Here is an 18,541-nt window from a genome sequence, read left to right on the forward strand (position 1 = left end):
GAAGGCTGGGTGGCCATGCCCCACCTCTCCTTCCTATCCTCCTCCTCCTGTCCTGTCCTCACTTTGCATCCTGAGATGGGCTGAACATTCTATTCTTCACTTGGAATTGAATACACCCCCCCACACACACTCACACATACGCTGCATACACACATGCACACACAATCTTGCCCTTATTTGTGAAGCTCAGTCCTGGGGGATTGTGATCAGCACTTTCCCAGAGCTTCAGATGGGGTGCATTGGTTCCTCCCTTGCTGATTTCTTCCCCCTCCAGAGCAGAAACTATGGTTACCTCAGGAGTTACTGTCCTGGAGCTAAGCCCCCTAGGTGTCCAGCAGCCTCCTCCTGCACTTTATAAGTGCCGGTGCTTAGGGGAGGCTGAAAATACTGCCACAGCTGAAGCTGGTAAGAATATTTTGCAAGTACCTTGTCCTGTGTCTGGAGTTCTGAGACCCTGAGAAATGGGATTTTGACCACCAGGAGTGGAGCCCTGAGAGTTAGCAGGTATCAGTGGATCTGTGCTTGGCCTTGCACCCACTTTCTATGCAGGGCTGAGGGGACCCTGTTTCCAAGAGGAAACCCCCGACTTGAACTCTTCTGGGTTCAACCTGGGTGTGCCAGTAGCACACAGAGGCCCAATTTCAGAAATTGTGGGATCCAGAAATATTTGGTTACCAGGATTGAGGGACACAGGGAAGCTGAGTGATGATGGAGAAAGTTTCCCTCAATGTGCAGGGGTCCAAGATGGCTCAAGTGCCAGGAATAGACCCAAGATGAACATTAGGGTTGCTGAGTGATGATGGGGAAGGTCCCTCTCGATCTGCAGGGTTCCACAGACTCTGTCTGCAGACTGTTGAGGACTTTTTCTGTGTGTCCTGGGGCAGGAACAGGACTGTGAGTTACAGTGCCTGTCTCTCCAGTGGAAGATTCCAGAGAAACCAACCACTGTACCTCCTGTGACTCAAGCCTATGTTTGTGCTCTTTGACCATCCTAGGGCCTTTGTAAGTTCCCCATGTCACCCCATCTTCACTTTGGGCTGTGCCAGCATGGATGATGCACAGGGATCCTGAGGAGGAGGGTGTCCTGGAGGGAGTGGGTAGTGCAAGCCATAGGATGGGGTAGGGTGTGAGAGGGTTTGTAGGTTCCTGAGGAAAAGCCCAGGCCCCTGTCAATGTGCTGGATCTGCATGTTCCGATTTTGCCCTCTGGAGGCAGGAGCTGACCTTGTGCTCGAATCCACTGCCCTGGTGCTGACTAGGCCCAGGTGGGAGCAGGCCCTGTGCCTGAGTGGGAGACTGTTGGCTTCTGACTGGAGTCAGACAACTTAGATACTTGTCACTGTGGGTCCCAGCTGCCCAGCTCCTGCCCAGATCTAGCCCAGTGCCACCGTCACCCTGATGAGGTCTCTAGTCATGATGTCAATGATGGTCCCGTAGGACATCACAGAAAATAGTGATGCTCTCTGCTGAAAGTGGGAGTGAAAATGCCCAAATACTCCCATTGCAGTCCTGAGGGACTTCTCAGGGGAGGAGTCTGTCAGGTAATAAGAGAACTTTGTGAGGCTGGCTATGTGTGTTGTCCTATGTCACCCCTTGCTGGAGGAGCCACTGACACACACAGAGAAGGTAGGATAGAGAGAGTCTATTTGCAAGGCTGGGGCTTCTCACCCATAAACAAGATAAACTTCAGGTGGGCAAGAGAGGCTGTGTGTCAGGAAGAATGAGGTTTGTCCCTTGAGGTTGGTTAAGGTCCAAGGAGGAGAGGGTGGAGAGTAACTGAGCCCCACACTATCTGCAACACAGAATCAAGTACCGGGTAAAGGGTGAACAGAATCCCCAACTTGTCCTAGCCTTAGTGTCCCACTGAACCGGGGCTCACTTGGTTATAAAGTTTAACCCACCCTTGTGTTCTCTTGAGTCTGAGTTTTGATCCTATTTTGTTCTTGGTTAGGACTCAGGCCTCCTGAAACAGGGTTGTGCTAACCCTCCTTGTCCCCTTCAGGGTGGGGTCTTCTGGAATTACAAAGATGGTATTGTGGTCAGAGTGAGTCCAAGTGGGTCTGAGTGGGTCAGATGATTTTTGGGCCACACCTGCTGGTGCTCAGAGGTTACAGTGGGCTCACTGCTAAGGATCTAGTGGGCTCTGGACCATATGTGATGCCAGGAATCAAACTCAGATCAACTATGTGCAAGGCAAATGCTCTCCCACTGTACTATCTCAAATACTAATTGTGTTAGATATGACCTGCCATGTTTAGTGGTGATGAGCGACTGGTAGCTCATGTTCTGAGTTCCGGTTTCACAGAATAACAGAATTGAGCATCTGCCCCATCTCACTCTCTGCCAGTCACAGTCTTAAAAGAAAAAGCAAGGGGCCGGGCGGTGGCGCTGGAGGTAAGGTGCCTGCCTTGCCTGCGCTAGCCTAGGATGGACCTCGGTTCGATCCCCCGGTGTCCCATATGGTCCCCCAAGAAGCCAGGAGCAACTTCTGAGCTCATAGCCAGGAGTAACCCCTGAGCGTCACAGGGTGTGGCCCAAAAAAACCAAAAAAAAAAAAAAAAAAAAGAAAAAGCAAGACCATGAACAGTGCATGAAGATTTGAGCTCGAGTTTCTAAGACTTCTGTCTCTTCTGTGTGTGATCCTAAGTGTGCTAAACCCAGTGTGTGGGCAGAGGCAGGGGGTGATGGAGATACAGTTTGGTCTCTTTCTGTATGTGGAGTAGAAGTCATTCTCTAGTGGTCAGAGGTTAGGGAGTAGTGACAAATGGCAAAGAGAAAACTTCCTGGTTACTTTATTGTAAAATCAGTCTTTGTGGGTTTGGGGCCTGGGTCAGTGGGATCCAGGGGCTATATTTTCTATCAGATTGTTCTTGCAGGCCCCAGGTAAATGCCTTGTTTTCCTAGAACAGCTGTCTGACTTTTCTGAATCCTGGAGATCTCCTGTATCCTAACAGAGTCTCTGGTAGATTGTGGACATGTAGAAGAGCAGTTGACAGCATTTGACAATAGTCAAAAGTAAACTGGGATGTGGTGGCATGATTTAGGTTTAGGACTCAGTAAAATTAGAGGAAATGGGACAATATTTGTCACATGGATAGGGATGCAGTCATGAATCCTAGAGACTGAACAAGTCCATAATCTGTCTGTGTGTTTGTGTGTGTGTGATTGGAAAAGTCACCCTCACTTCAGTCCTGACCTTGTTTATTTTCCCCCTTGTTCCCTAGTATCTTTCTCCCCCACTTCCTCAGGACCCTGAGTAGATGTCTCCCTCCTGTTCACTGAACTCTCCCTTTACTCTGCACAGATACTGTTTTGTCCCTATCTGACACTTGTCCATCTCTGACAGCATCTTCTAGATTTCTTGTGCTCTGCCTTCCTTCACCAAGGACATGAGCTTGTGAGAACCCTTGTTGTTACCCTGTCATCCTTGCAGTGCTGAAAACAGGTGCCAGCCCTGTGCTGAGTGACCATCCTGATCTCTGAGTCCCAACCTGTTTCTCCATCCATTTCTAGCTTGGTGGATAAGGACAGTATTAAGTGTCCTTGGCAGTGTGCTTGTGGATACATTTGTGTGTGTGAGATTTTATGAACTTATCATTATTGCCACTGCATTCAAAAATTCAATACTGACGATGGGAACGATAGCACAGTGGAAGAGGACTCTCTCTCTCTTTGCCCAATCTTTTACACCCTAACCTTCTTGTCTGTGTGGATTATTATTTGCTGCGGATAAATATTACCAAGGTCTCCCCCCGAAAGGGGACAAGGGAATGGGAAGTAATTTCTCATTCTGGGGACTGCGTAAATGGTTATCAGCCACATCTGTCGGCCAGGGCAATAAAGATGTTATCTCTCATGAAGCCTGCCTGTGAGTGAGTTCAATACCCATCGCTTTCCTGGACCTAGACCCACCGGTTAATGGGGAATGAAGCCACGTGGCCAGGGCCTAAGAACAAAGGCCTCCATCCACCATGCAAGCCCACCTTAAGGGCTTACTGCAACATCCTGGCGCCCTGAACGTGGATCTAAATCCTGGAACCAACTAAACAGCGATTATGGTGAGATTTCTGCTTTTCAGTTTGATTTTGGCTCTTTTTGGATGCACTGAGCCCAAAACCCTGGGCCAGGTGAAGCCATGTTCAAAGATGGCTGCGACCCCATCTGGAGCCAATAATATCACAAAAACAGGGGAGGTGAAAACTCTATCACTCCCATCTGAGGCTCAGAACTGAAACTTTGTTGCCGAAAATCTTTTTTCCAAAAACTTCGGCCTCCTCAGAAACTGATGGAGGACCTTAATTGGAAAAGGTTCAGAAAAAAAAAAAAAAAAAAAAAAAAAGCTTCCCTAAATGGACTGACTCCTGAAAATGACCTTCTGCTTGAATTTGGACTTTGACTTTGAAAATTTTGGACTGGACTTTTAGTTTGAATCACTTAGAACTCTGAACAAAATATGCTGTGGCCGAGTAGCTGCAGTGGCTGTGGCAGCGGGACCTGCTTGCAAAGTGCCGCCCGGAGGGGAGAAAAGGCAGCTGCGATCAGTCAAAAACTTCGGCCCTGTGGCAGAGAAGCAGTGAAAAACACCTAATACGGCCCAAAGCGCCCTCCAAATCAGAAAGGTGAAACAGCGCAAGTGGACATGCTGCAGGACCTGGGACCACATGCTCAGCAAGAAACGGTGCGGAGTTGCCTGCAGGGGCTCAAACTCCATGGCAGTGAAGCCATGTGGTGAGATCAGCGTGGGAGATTCAGCGTCTGGACAATTGGTTTTAGGTGAAGGGATAATACAATTGATGTTGGTAATGGGAAAAAATTAGGTAGTAGTATAAAAAATTTAAAAAAAGGGGAGTTATAACAGCTTAGCCCAACTAAAAGATGTAATTTCTAACCGCCTTCATCTAACTTTAATCTGTCATGGTCTTGCCTATTTAAATGTGCTTTATTGTTTTCCATAGTTAATGTTTCCATTGGTACAATGTTTTACTGTGTATTTTTATGTATTGAGCCTGTTTTTAAAATGTATGTTATGCATTTATGCTGTAGTACTTGTGTGTAGGGAAGGTTAATAGGAACAGAACGTTCCCCCCAGATAGTTTAAAGGTATAGGAACAAAAAGAAGTTCCAGGACAGTGCTTGGTCAAAAAGCATTAAGAGAATTTTAAATTACAGGGGTATAGTATATTTTGCAGAAATGTCATGTTTTTGAAAAGGGCTGATATGTTAATTTTCACTTTATTACATTGTTGCAATGGAAATATGACCCACCTTTGGCTATAGGCGGAAGTCACATAACTTATGCCTTTTGTTTTTATGTAAAAAAAAAAATGGGCACATGTGGACCCATCCTCCCATTCTTCCTGTGCAACTTGATCTTACCTGCAAGACCCCACCCATTTATGGGAGGGGTCTTGGAAAGGTTAGATAAAGGTTTGACCAGGGGGGGATTAAGGTCTTTGGTTCTTTGCCAGCACAGAGGTGAGAAGGAAGATGGCTGAAAGGAGTTAAGACACAGGGCAAGCTAAGAATGGCTGAATGCGTAAATGGTTAGCAGCCACATCTATTGGCTAGGGCAATAAAGATGCTATCTCTCATGAAGCCTGCCTGTGAGTGAGATTTCTACCTGCCGCTCCAGACCCGCAAGTTAAGGGGGGATGGAGCCACGTGGCCAGGGCCTAAGAACAAAGGCCTCCATCTACCATCCAAGTCCATCCTAAGGGGTTAATGCAACAGCACAGTACTAGGGTGTTTGCCTTGCATGCAGTTGACCTAGGAACAAACCTGGGTTTGATCCCTAGCATCCCATATGGTCCCCCAAGCCAAGAGTATTTTCTGAGCTCAGAGTCAGGAGTAATCCCTGAGCATCACAGGGTGTGGCCAAAAAGCAAATAAAAAAAAATCAATACTAAGTGGATAATAATTTTGGGGAGAGTGATGGAACTCCCAGGTAGTGACTAACTAGGGGCATAGGGATCTTTCCAGGTGATATGCTCATGGCTGTACTGACTGGCCAGTGCTTGGGCCCAGTGATATATACTCATCAAGGCCATTTGATTGAAACCCCAGGTCACCCTAGTAGTGCTCAATATTCACTAGGGTCAATGCTTGGAGGCAGAAGGCTCACACTGTGCAGTGGTCAGTGCCACTAGTTTGACCCTTGTCATTGTCCAGGGCCATGCAGTGCCAGGACTTGCAACTGGGGGTGTCATTGAATGCCTGTGCCTCAGCCCTCTCTGCTCTAGCTGTGGCCAGTGAAGAATAATCTGGATAATAGTAGGGCATTGAGATTTTCCTGAGCTTTTCCACTAGCTGCAGTGCCATGATTGAGCCCCTCCTCACTCTGCCCTGCTTCCTCTCCTTTTCTGTCACACTCAAACAGAAGTTCCAGGTCCCTTCTCAAGCCAGGACTCTCTAAAGACTTCCCGACTCTGTTTTCTGACCTTCTTGCACTTCTCCAGAGGTGGGAGGATCAAAAGTTTCTTGTCTTGTCCCTGGTCAGTGGCCTGTGATGAAGCCTGCTGTCCCATTGATTTTAGTTCATTCTCTTCTTGGAGGATGTCTCCAAAGCATATTATGGGGTTGACCATTCATGGAAGCTTTACTGTATAGGTAAGATAAATAAATGTTCTGCCCAGAGTACTGGGGCTTTTAGGCCTTTCTGTGTGTTGTGTAATCCCAGGGATTGAAATCAAGTTCTCACATGTAATAATGTGTTCCAGCCCTCTGAGTATTATTTTGTCCAGGAGGGTTCAAGTCACAGGTGTTAGTAGGACAGAAACAAGGCAGTCAGTGCCAGTGGGTATCAGGGAAGCTTTAGGGTGGAGCAAGACAGTGTCAGCAGGAATGATGGGGGACTATGAAGGACTTGCAGGAGCAGAAAGAGCCAAAAAGTGCGGCTTTCTGGGGACCCCGGCCAGCAGGGTGAAGGGGATGAATGCCGCAACTTATTCGTGGGTTCACTGAAGCCAACCCGATCCGAAATATCTGTGGAAAAATCTGTAGAGGTTAGAAAGAAGGCCTAAGTCTTTTATCTGATCAAAGGCAATTTATTAAGCAGGCAAGCGCTTATATATATATTTTTTTACACAAGGGGAAGTATGTCTCAAAAACTATTGGTCATTTCAAAACCATCCAATTATATTCCAAGCATAGGCACATAACCAAAAATGAATAAAGGTACTAAACATTAAACTTATGGGGCATATAAGCATTGGTCAATTAAAACAAGCTTTTCACCAATTATATGCTTACTACAGGTATTTGGCCTAAAAGGGAAAAAGGATAGAGTGTGTCTTGTTAAGCACAGCCCAAAGGAGGTGGGAAAGGAAAAAGGGGGAGGCATGACTCAATGACTGATCCTAGCAATCTTTAGCTCGACCGGAATCAGAGACATATAAGGAAATATTATCTTGTCTCTGGCCTCATGGCCCTGTGGTTAGTACAAGGGGCTATGTTGTTGCAAGATTTCCTATTTGCTCATGGGCTAGGAACCTGCCGATAGTCACGTATGCAACTCAGTGGAACTTTCCACAGAGATAGAGGCTAAGGTTGATAGCATCCATTTTGTGCAGGCTAGAACAGTCTCCCACATCCCCCCCCTTCTCTGTATAATAAAATGAAAAGTTTGGGTGAAGGGCCTGTTTTAGGTTGCTCTAATGGGCTTCCAGTTCTGGACATGACTGAGTATCCAAATTATTTAGGCCTGAAAACAATTTTGAAGTCACGTTTGCCCCTAGACACTGGCATTAGGCTATCCCCGTCGTAGGCACCTCCACAACCTGGAGCAGAGTGAGCGACGTTGCTCAGTCAGCTGTTGAAACTCTGCAAAACTTAGGGGTTAAAACCCTTGCTCACCGGCAGATTGAGTGTGCGTAGGGTCCTGAGTGGAAGAGTAGAAGGTACAAATGACTTCAGAGTTTTCCAGGTATCTTGAGCCCAGCCAGAGTGAGGGGGACCAGGCCATGCAACCCCTACCTTCCTACCTTCTGGCCAGTCAGCTCAGATCAACATGACCATTGGCTCCCAGAGTGGACAATACAGCCCACTTGATGTGAGGCCAGGTAGCTTTAGGGTGCTTGTTTGTTCAATTAAAGAAGGTAGAGTCCCAGGGGACCTCCTTGGAAAACTATATGATTTTTTTTCCTGAAATGTGGGAGGTAGGTTAAATTAGTTTGGGAACCTCTGATCATGATTCACAGCTCCTAGAAGCACTGTTGGGCCAGAGATCAGAGCATGAAACCAGGGGCCCAAGAGCATAAGAAGTCAGGGGACATTTGTCTCAGAGGACTTTGCACCGAATTTTCATCTCAGAAGAGACTGAACTTCTCCTTTCTTCCCTGCATCAGCCCTGGCTATTGGTGTGCTTACTCTCAGTGTTGATGCACATAATTTATTTCTAGAGTCAAACACTAGATTAATTTTACATTTTTTCTGACTTCTTGGGATCATGTATGTGGGAGTCACATTCACAGCTAAATAAAGGCTAATCCCCTTCTGAACGGGCAAGTATATATTTCAATTCCAAAAGACTATCTGAAACTTCAAAATGCATTGGCAGTTCAAAGATATTGGGAGTAGAGCCAATAAAATAGCCTGCAGGTTTAAGTCTTTTACAAGTATTTCTAAGTTTCTAGTCAGTCTCTTCGCATGATCCATGTGAGTAATGAAAGGCAAACTGACAACTTCAGATGTCAAAGGACATTTTGGGTCACAAAAGTTGTTCATCAAAAGTTTCCTTGAGGACTGGTGAAATAGTATAGTGGGTAAGGCACTTACCTTGGTTGTGGCCCATCTGGGTTTAGTCCTGGCCATCCCACATGGCCTCCCATGCTTTACCAGGAGTGATTTCTGAGCACAGATCCAGGATTAATCCCTGAGCACCGCCATGCTGTGGCCCAAAACCAACCAAAAAAGTTTCTTTGAACTATCAGTTATGAATTCTGTCCTTAACATATATCCATTATTATGACAATAAGTTTTCATTTCCTCAGACCTTTGTTGACACTGATTTATGGAAACATCAGTAGAATCAGGACAAGCTAGCTTCGAATTCTTCCCTTTTACACTTGATCAAATACCCACCTGTACCACATCCCAGTTCCAAATATTGATACCATGTTGTTGTTGTTGTTGTTGTTGTTATTCTGTTGCACATTTTCTAGAAATTCCCCAGTGAGGGCACTTTTTAACCCAAGTATTATAGTTTCTCTGATTGAAAAAAAAGTCTGTCTTTCATTGCACTTTGCCAAACCCATTTTTGGCATTTTATTGTCATGATAACAACTGCTGAATTATGACCTATTTTTTGAGGTTCTGCTTTTTAGGAATAGCCTCAAATTCTCTTTCTCTCTTTTTTTTTTTGGGGGCCACACCCTGTGACGCTCAGGGGTTACTCCTGGCTATGCGCTCAGAAGTTGCTCCTGGCTTCTTGGGGGACCATATGGGACGCCAGGGGATCGAACCGAGGTCCGTCCTAGGCTAGCGCAGGCAAGGCAGGCACCTTACCTCCAGCGCCACCACCCGGCCCCCTCTTTCTCTTTTATTGAATTCCATCTCTAGTATATTTCTCTTCTGAAAAATTATCAGTCTAGGTTTTATAATTCTTTTTCTTGAAATCATTTCATCATTAGCACATTTTCCCTCTGGGACAACATAGGTTCTAATTTTCCTTTCTTGGCCAGGGTGGCTTCTTCCCCAAATCAAATCATCCTGTACACATTGGACTTCAGAATCCAATTTTTTTTCTTCTTGGTGTGGCTGGCTGCCTGCTCACAGGTGGGTTTATATAGTGGTAATGCAGGATTGCTCATGTAGGCCTGAACAATGAAGCAAGACTGGTTCTGAATTTTTTGATGCTTTGGACTTTTTCTGGGATCTGTGTCCATGACCCTTTGCATTTGCACAGTTTTCCATTTTGATGACTTAAACAGATGGTAGAACTTCATGAACTAATACTGTCCAACTCTCCTTGATTCTGTCAGTGGAACCAGTGCTCACAGAGTGAACAGAGCAAGTGTTGCTGACCACTTCTGGAGCATGAGCAGACCCAGACAAAATTCTTGTGATCTACTGGACACTCAGTTTCCTTGTGACCCTGGTTTCTGTATCTCTTGTGTTTAAGTCACCCAAATATTTGCCTTCTCAAGGAAGATATGTGGTGAATGATCTTTGCCTGCCAATTTTCCATTGATCCCAAAGTGGAAATAGAATGCAGAAGAAAAATGGGCTCAGTCCCACCTATTAAGTCACCCCTGAACACATGAAGTCAGAGAGGACTCACAGATGCACAGAAGGTTTCCATTTTGTTGTTATTTTTCAAATTGAGTGTGGTTAACATGGTCTTCTGCCCTGTGTCTCAGGTACTCTGCACATCAGGGCTCACTGGGGACTCTTGATAGGTCTCTTGATAAGTTGCACAGGATTTGGGATATTTACCTAAGTAGATTCCAATAGACATTTTGATGATTGGGATCCATAGTGTATCCTTTGGGAAAAAATGGGGGTGGAGAGATAGCACAGTGGTAGGGAGTTTGCCCAGAATGTGGCTTATTGGAAAGGGATCCAGTTCAATTCCTGGCATCCCATATGGCCCCCAGCCTGCCAGGGGTGATTTCTGAGTGTAGAGCTAGGAGCAATCCCTAAGCACAGCTGGGTGTGGCTCAACAACCAACCAACCAACCAATCAATCAATCAATAAAATTTAAAACAAAAGGTGAGTGCAGTTAGAGAAATAACTACACTAACAACTATTATGACAATAGCAGTGAGTGAGAGAAATATAAAGCCTGTCTCCAATACAGGCAGGGGAGGGGGAGGAGGGAGCTAGGGGACATTGGTAGTGTGAATTTTGCACTGGAGAAGCAGGTTGTTCTTTTTATGACTGAAACCCAATTACAAACGTGTTTGTAATTATGGTGCTTAAATAAAGATATTATTAAAAAAGAATTTGTTTTTGGAGGGCTAAGAGAATGACCTCATGAACAGTGCTCAGAGGTCTTAGGGTATCTTCTGGTGATACTTAGATCAGTAGTGTGTGCTCCACTATTAGATGTTCAGATCTGGTGATGTGCTCGGAACGACTGGGATTTCACCTAGCAGTTCTCAGAGAGCCATGTTATGCCAACAAACAATCTCAGGGTCCCAAATATATAATGTATGTCCTCCAGCTATTCATTCTATCTCCATGTCCTCCGGAATCTTTTTTTTTTGTTTTTTGTTTTTTGGGTCACACCTGGTAGCGCTCAGGGGTTACTCCTTGTTCTACGCTCAGAAATCACTCCTGGCAGGCTCGGGGGATCATATGGGATGCTGGGATTCAAACCACCATCCTTCTGCATGCAAGGCAAATGCACTACCTCCCGAATGCTATCTCTCTGACTCCCATCCTCCGGAATCTTTATGTATACAAGACATGGACTTTACCATTGATTAGCATCCCTGGCCTCATCTTTCAGATTTGAAGAAGGAAAAAAGGGCTTTTCAGACAATTAACAGCTAAAAGAATTCTTTTCCAGGAAACCAGACCTCCCCATAAATATTTAAGGGACATCTATAAAAGGGAAAGAAATCCTACTTAGAAATAGCAAAATATCTATAACAGTGAGATAAAAGGAAAGTAAATAATTCATATTATTTATGCTCATGTTTAGTCATTCTTTCCTTGTTATCACTATTTGTTATGTATAATTTTATATTTCAGAATTGTTTGATCTATTTGTAAATGTGTCCGTTATAAAATGTATGTTAATTTCTAATTAAATAGATCTTATGCTATGTGTTGTCTTGAATATATTAATGAGTCCTGGAGTTGGTAGGGGGACAGTGAGACCTTTCTGAGTTTGACCCGGCTCCCACAGCCCCTATGGCCTGGCTGGTCTGAAGGTTGCAGGTTGAGGGCGGAGAGATCCACAAGGCAGTTAGATGAAGTTCCAGGAGCCAGCCAACTTTATTTCACAGTTCCTACCACCATGTATACCTCCCCACATGGCCTCCCTACTAAGCCTTTTCCCAGCAGAATACTTCCCTATTCCTCTGGCTCTCTCTGCCTCTGTCTCTCTTTCAGCTGCTTTTTCCATGCTTCCTAACTGGCTTCCGGGCTGACCAACTTCCTTTGCCGATGCTACTGCTTCTGAATCTGTTGCTGAATTGCTGATACTGAATCTCTCTGTTGAATCTTGCTGTTGATTCTGACTTCTGCCTATCCTGCTTCTGCCTCTAACTCCCCTTCTAATCCCTCTCACCCCCCAAGACAGCCTCCTTTACCCGCCCATTTCAGGTGTGGGCAGTTCTGATCATTCAGGTGGGATAAATAAGCTGGGGGAGGGGATACCCCCATTTATGTTGGGGTTTCATATATAAACATTTCTTATTAGCATATTTTCCATTCCACCATTAAATAATTGGTGTTTGACATTTTCTCATTCAATATTTTGCTCAAATCAAGGTTGATCTTTTATTTTGATGAAGGATCAGTTTGACCTAATTATTCTTTTTTGAATAATTTTGAATCATGTCCTAGGTATTTTATATAATCTATTCTGAGTCTGGATTACGTCTTACTTCTCTGAAAAATGTTTATTCTTGTTTAATTATTTTATTAATTGAAATAAATGAATAATAATTTAAATACATTTATAAAATAAAAATAGATTTAAATAAATTGAACTCCTTTGAAGTCTGTGTCTGGTGTAGTAGCTCATATTCATGCTCAGTTCTTTTACTTCTCATTAGAATGCTTTACTCTGACCTGTGCTCATGGGATTTAGGGATCAATAAGATATTTGGGCATTATTTATAAACAGAATTTGCTATAACCTTTGTATAACTCATCCTTTCTTACTCTAATTACAGAAATACGACCTTAAAAATTGAGTTGTGGGGCCAAAGCAGTAGTATAGTAGGTACTAGACTCGATCCTTGGCATCCCATATGATCCCCTGAGTACCATCAGGAGTGATTCCTGAGTGCAAAGCCAGGACTAAGCCTGAACATTACTGGTAGTGGCCCAAAACTCACAAAAAATTGAGTTGCTCTTGTCTCAAATGTTTCTGATTCTCAGAACTCAGGAAGATACCAAATTTTCAATTAGACTGTCAGCCACTTTTTTTTTTCTAATTGTGGCTGTTCCCCAGGCCAGAATCTAGAATGTGGAAAGTCCAGTAACATCTTCTCTTTTTCTAATTTTATAAGCTGTGTCATTAAGCTATTCAGGTATGCCCTTCTTCCTTACTAACGTGTATTTGCAAAGCTATAAATTTCATTTCTGAACCACTGATTGTTCAGTAGTAGGTTTTTTGATTTCCAGGTGCTAAAGTTTTTCTTCTGTGTCCCTTTTTCTTCCTTTTCCTTCCTTCCTTCCTTCCTTCCTTCCTTCCTTCCTTCCTTCCTTCCTTCCTTCCTTCCTTCCTTCCTTCCTTCCTTCCTTCCTTCCTTCCTTCCTTCCTTCCTTCCTTCCTTCCTTCCTTCCTTCCTTCCTTCCTTCCTTCCTTCCTTCCTTCCTTCCTTCCTTCCCTCCCTCCCTCCCTCCCTTTCCTCCCTCTCTCTCTCCCTCCCCCTCTCTCTCCCTCTCCCTCTCTCTCCCTCTCTCTCCCTCTCCCTCTCTCTTTTTCTCTTTCTCTCTTTCTCTCTCTCTCTCTTTCTTTCTTTCTTTCTCTCTCTCTCTCTCTCTCTTTCTTTCTTTCTTTCTTTCTTTCTTTCTTTCTTTCTTTCTTTCTTTCTTTCTTTCTTTCTTTCTTTCTTTCTTTCTTTCTTTCTTTCTTTCTTTCTTTCTTTCTTTCTTTCTTTCTTTCTTTCTTTCTCTCTCTCTCCTTCCTTCCTTCCTTCCTTCCTTCCTTCCTTCCTTCCTTCCTTCCTTCCTTCCTTCCTTCCTTCCTTCCTTCCTTCCTTCCTTCCTTCCTTCCTTCCTTCCTTCCTTCCTTCCTTCCTTCCTTCCTTCCTTCCTTCCTTCCTTCCTTCCTTCCTTCCTTCCTTTGTCACACACGATGGTGCTCCAGGGTTACTCCTGGCTCTGAGCTTAAAAATTTCTCCTGGCAGGCTTGGGGAACCATATGGGGTGCCAGGAATCATACCTGGGCTCGTCCTAGGATGGCTGCATGTAAGGAAATGCCCTACCCACTGTGCCATTGCTCAGGCCTTACCCCATCCTGATTTTTCTAATCTTAACTCTCACAAGTTTAACAATTTATTTTTAATTTTAAAAGGTTTTCTGGGGTTAGATACAGTCGTAAGTATGGGGCAATCTGCATTGCCTTAGAGTTCAGACTGTAAAGGTATATAGACATGTTGCAAAAACTTTGATCTTTAAAATTTTTTTGAGTTTCTGTTTGTGGTGTGGTCTTTGAAGTGTCACTTTTTGTCCACTGTCCATTCTTTCTACCACCTTTATAATACAAAAAACGTCAAATTATAGAGTTGGGAGACATTGCTTTGATTGTCCTCATCTCAAGGAACCCTTGGAAGTCTGGGTAGGGAGAGAACTGTAAAATTCTACTTCCATCACTTCTGGGCAGTTAATATTCAACCAGCAACTCCCACTGTGAGAGACCATGTTCTAGATCATATCTAGCCACACATTGCTGCAACAGAGAGTTATGACTTGAATGAGACCTGCATCTGACCTTTCTTCCTCATCATTAAGCCTGTCATCTACTGGAGACTAGTTATTTGGTTCTGGATCTTGTATTCTCTTTCTCTTTATGTCTTGCTCTAGATAGAGTGGAATGAGGATATCTTCCAAATATGTAGGGTGTGTTTGTGTTTGAGTGTTTTGGGCATGGAGATAAGAGAAATTCTGCTTTCTGCAGTTTTCTAAGCAAAAACGAAAATAAATCTGGTCTTCCTGTGTTATGCCTCCTTTCTCTCCCTAGCAGTGTCTGAATACTAAACCTCCATTGAAGTTTTAGTGATGCTCTGTACATTGATATCAACAGAATTCCAGAAAGATGGGCCTATGTTTGAAGGCTTTCTATTCTGGCTATCAACTCAATTGCTATTCATTTTTTTTCTAATGGATTCTACTGGGCATAGGCATAAGGCCTCTTTTTTACCCATTTTATTTGCAGAATAGATAAGCTAGAGATTGTTTAGAAATAAAGCTGTCTTTTAGAGGAAGCACTGGGATTGCTTCACTGTACGGAAGTGAGTGAACACCAGAGGCAGAATAAGGAAGAGGCAGAGATAAGACAGGAGGCTGATGAAACCCAAAGAATTTCAAGAATTGAGGTTTTAAGTCATAAAGAATAAAAGGGAGGTAAACAGGTTTTTGGAGGAACCTCTGCCACTGCCTGAGTGGAGTTATTTGACCAGCACCTCTGAGACATGTGGTCTCAGGCTAGGTTCTGAGAGGGAAGATGATAGGATAGGACTTACTTTACAAGTAAAAGTGTACAGCCAGACAAAAGGAAACTAAACAAAGAAATCTGAACAGTTTGGAAATGTGTGATGATATTGGGGACTGGGAGACTTGCCGCCATCATAGTGAACATTTATTGTTTACTCATGGCCTTCTAAGCATTTCACACATGATGTACTCATGAACAACAGCCCTGTGGAGTATGTGTTGTTATAAAATTCCTTTCTAGGTAAAGAATCAGAGGCTCAGAGCCATCACAAATTACTGGCCCATAGTCACATAGGAGGGACTGAGGAGCAGAACTCCAGGGCCAGGTCTGTCTCCAGGACATGTGCTCTTCAGTCTCCTGACCTGTGCTGCTCAAGTCCTTCAGACCAGTGGAAACGCTTCACTTCTGCCTGAATTTGGACCTTTTCTTAGCGTCTCACTTGGATCCTCCATCTAACTTTGTCTGGTGTGGGGCACTCTGTTTGATAGGTCTCTGACAGGACGATTTCAAGGGAGAGAACAGACACATGAAGTCAAGTTAAACTTCCAGCAGTGGGTGTCTGGGTTTATTTAGGCTTATGAGAATGAAGAGAAAATAAAGAAATTCAGTAGGGCTATAGAGAGAGATTGTTTACCTAGTACTCAGTGAACCTGGGTTTGATCCCCATCATCCAATATAGTTTCCCAATCTTCTCCAAAAATAATCTCTGAGTGCAGAGCCAGAAGAAAGCCCTGAGTTCTACCACATATGACCTAAAACAAACAAACAAACAAAAAAGAGAGAGATATAGTCTTTGATACTCTGGAAACAGAGAGAAACAAGTGATCTATAGGGGAACTCAATTTAAATGAGTATATTCAGCATGTATGTGGATGTGATATGTGGGGAGTGGGGAGTATGGGGAGTAGCGGGAACTCTAGGTACAGAGGTACATCTGCAGAAAGGGAAGTGGGTATGGTTTGAATGCTAATCCTGGTCTGGGTGTAATTCATGCATGGGGGTGAAGGAGTACAAGAAGGAAATGTGTGGTTATAGATGTGAAAATCAACAGTGTTGCAAGTCAGCCCCTGAAGAGGTTGACTGATGGAGGGATGGAGGATGAGGCCTTTCTCTTCCAGCTCGGAGAACGCGTCTACCACTCTGTCTACCCGACGGTTCTGAGGTGAAACAGCGGGTAAACAGCTCGCAGACAGTGAGGCTTGTGGAAATATTAGCTTTATTCGGTGGACAAGACTGAAGTCCAAAGCCTCAGCATCCGTTCCTGCCAAAAAGCCTCTCGCCTTCCACAGACCGTTGTTTTTAATCCTCCAGAATCAGGTACCACCCAATGGTGGGATCAGATACCATCCAATGGTGGAAGCAGAATCAGGTACCACCCTAGGGTGGGGGGAGAATGCCAGGTCACACCCTAGGGTAGGGCACAATCAGGTTAGGGCAGTAACATAATAACCCCTAAAATACTTACATACACAACAATTCCCCCGTTTGTTTTTAGTAAACAAACAATATTGTCTACAATTATTAAAGGAAAAACTAGTCAATAATAAAAGAGCGGCTGTTTGCATAAGCGCATCACAGGAAAATGTAAAGAAACCATTTCTACAATGGCTACCCCAAGGTTGTACCGATCCCAAAGGAAATGCAGAAGCCCAACCAACTCATGATGGTAATGATGTAACGCTTGGGAATGCCCAAACACATGGATGACTGTACTGGCCTTCCTTCTTCATTCAGCTTGATGTTATCTCCTGTACAAGGCTTCAACCCACTTTTCCAGACCCATCAAGTGTCTTTTTGCCAGTCTTTTCGGAGTTCCAGACCCCTTATCTTTACAGATTGGTATTGGACTCTGCAGAAATTTCACCTTTTGTAATTTTCTTATAATTGTAATCCTTTGAAGTTATATTTGGTACTACACTTCTTTTGACTATTGTAATTAATGTTTTTCTATTTTAGTTTTTAATCTTAGGAATTGATGTTGTATTACATTAAGGTTTTGCTTTCTTGACTTTAGGTTTGTGAGTTAGATATTGTTGTCTATAATTTCCTAAATGATATTTTTGTCTGTTCTCAGAGTTTTTTGTGTGGGCGCATCATAGGCAAAATACTAGGTTTATAGGAGGTTCCATCCATTTTGGATGGGCCCTCAAGTTGTTTATTTACACAGGGAGGGTCTCTGCCTTAAACATTTTGTTTTGGTTTGTGACTTAAGCTCCCATCTATAAATAATCAACATCAATTTCAGACATCATATGGACTTCAGCCTGGATTAAGAACTTGGATTAAGTTCAGATACCTATTGATCATCATTGCAGTGGCTCCCCACTGTGCAGAGGGTGCATGTGCCTCTTCTTCCGAAATAAAGGCCTAGTTCAATGCCCTCAAAGATGGGCTTTCTGGTCTACCTGGACTTGAATGAAAATGGGGCCGGAGAGATAGCATGGAGGTAAGGCGTTTGCCTTTCATGCAGAAGGTCATTGGTTCGAATGCTGGTATCTGCCAGGAGCGATTTCTGAGCGTGGAGCCAGGAGTAACTCCTGAGCACTGCCAGGTGTGACCCAAAAACCACCACCACCACCAACAACAACAAATAAAGAAAAGGTGCTTCTTCTTGCCTGCTACACAACCTTTCTGGCATCTCTTCGAAGGATCTATGTACGTCTTAGATTTATCTTCTCAGGAGCTTGTAGTTGATTCCTTGATACATGTTTCTGGTTTTAGACACCCTGTGTTTAGGTTAGAAGTTTTTCTTTACATTTTCCTGTGATGTGCTTATGCAAACAGCCGCTCTTTTATTATTGACTAGTTTTTCCTTTAATAATTGTAGACAATATTGTTTGTTTACTAAAAACAAACGGGGGAATTGTTGTGTATGTAAATATTTTAGGGGATTACTATGTTACTCACCTTAACTTGATTGGTGATTGTGCCCTACCCTAGGGTGTGACCTGGCATTCTGCCCCCACCCTAGGGTAGTACCTGATTCTGCTTCCACCATTGGTTGGTATCTGATCCCACCATTGGGTGGTACCTGATTCTAGGGGATAAAAACAAAGCTCTGTGGAAGGCGGGAGGTTTTTTGCTGGAACTGAGGCTGAGTCTTTGGACTTCAGTCTTGTCCACCGAATAAAGCTAATATTTCCACAAGCCTCACTGTCTGCGAGCTGTTTACCCGCCGTTTCACCTCAGAACTGTCGGCTAGACAGG

This window comes from Suncus etruscus, chromosome 14, assembly GCF_024139225.1.
Source record: "Suncus etruscus isolate mSunEtr1 chromosome 14, mSunEtr1.pri.cur, whole genome shotgun sequence".
NCBI lineage: Eukaryota > Metazoa > Chordata > Mammalia > Eulipotyphla > Soricidae > Suncus > Suncus etruscus.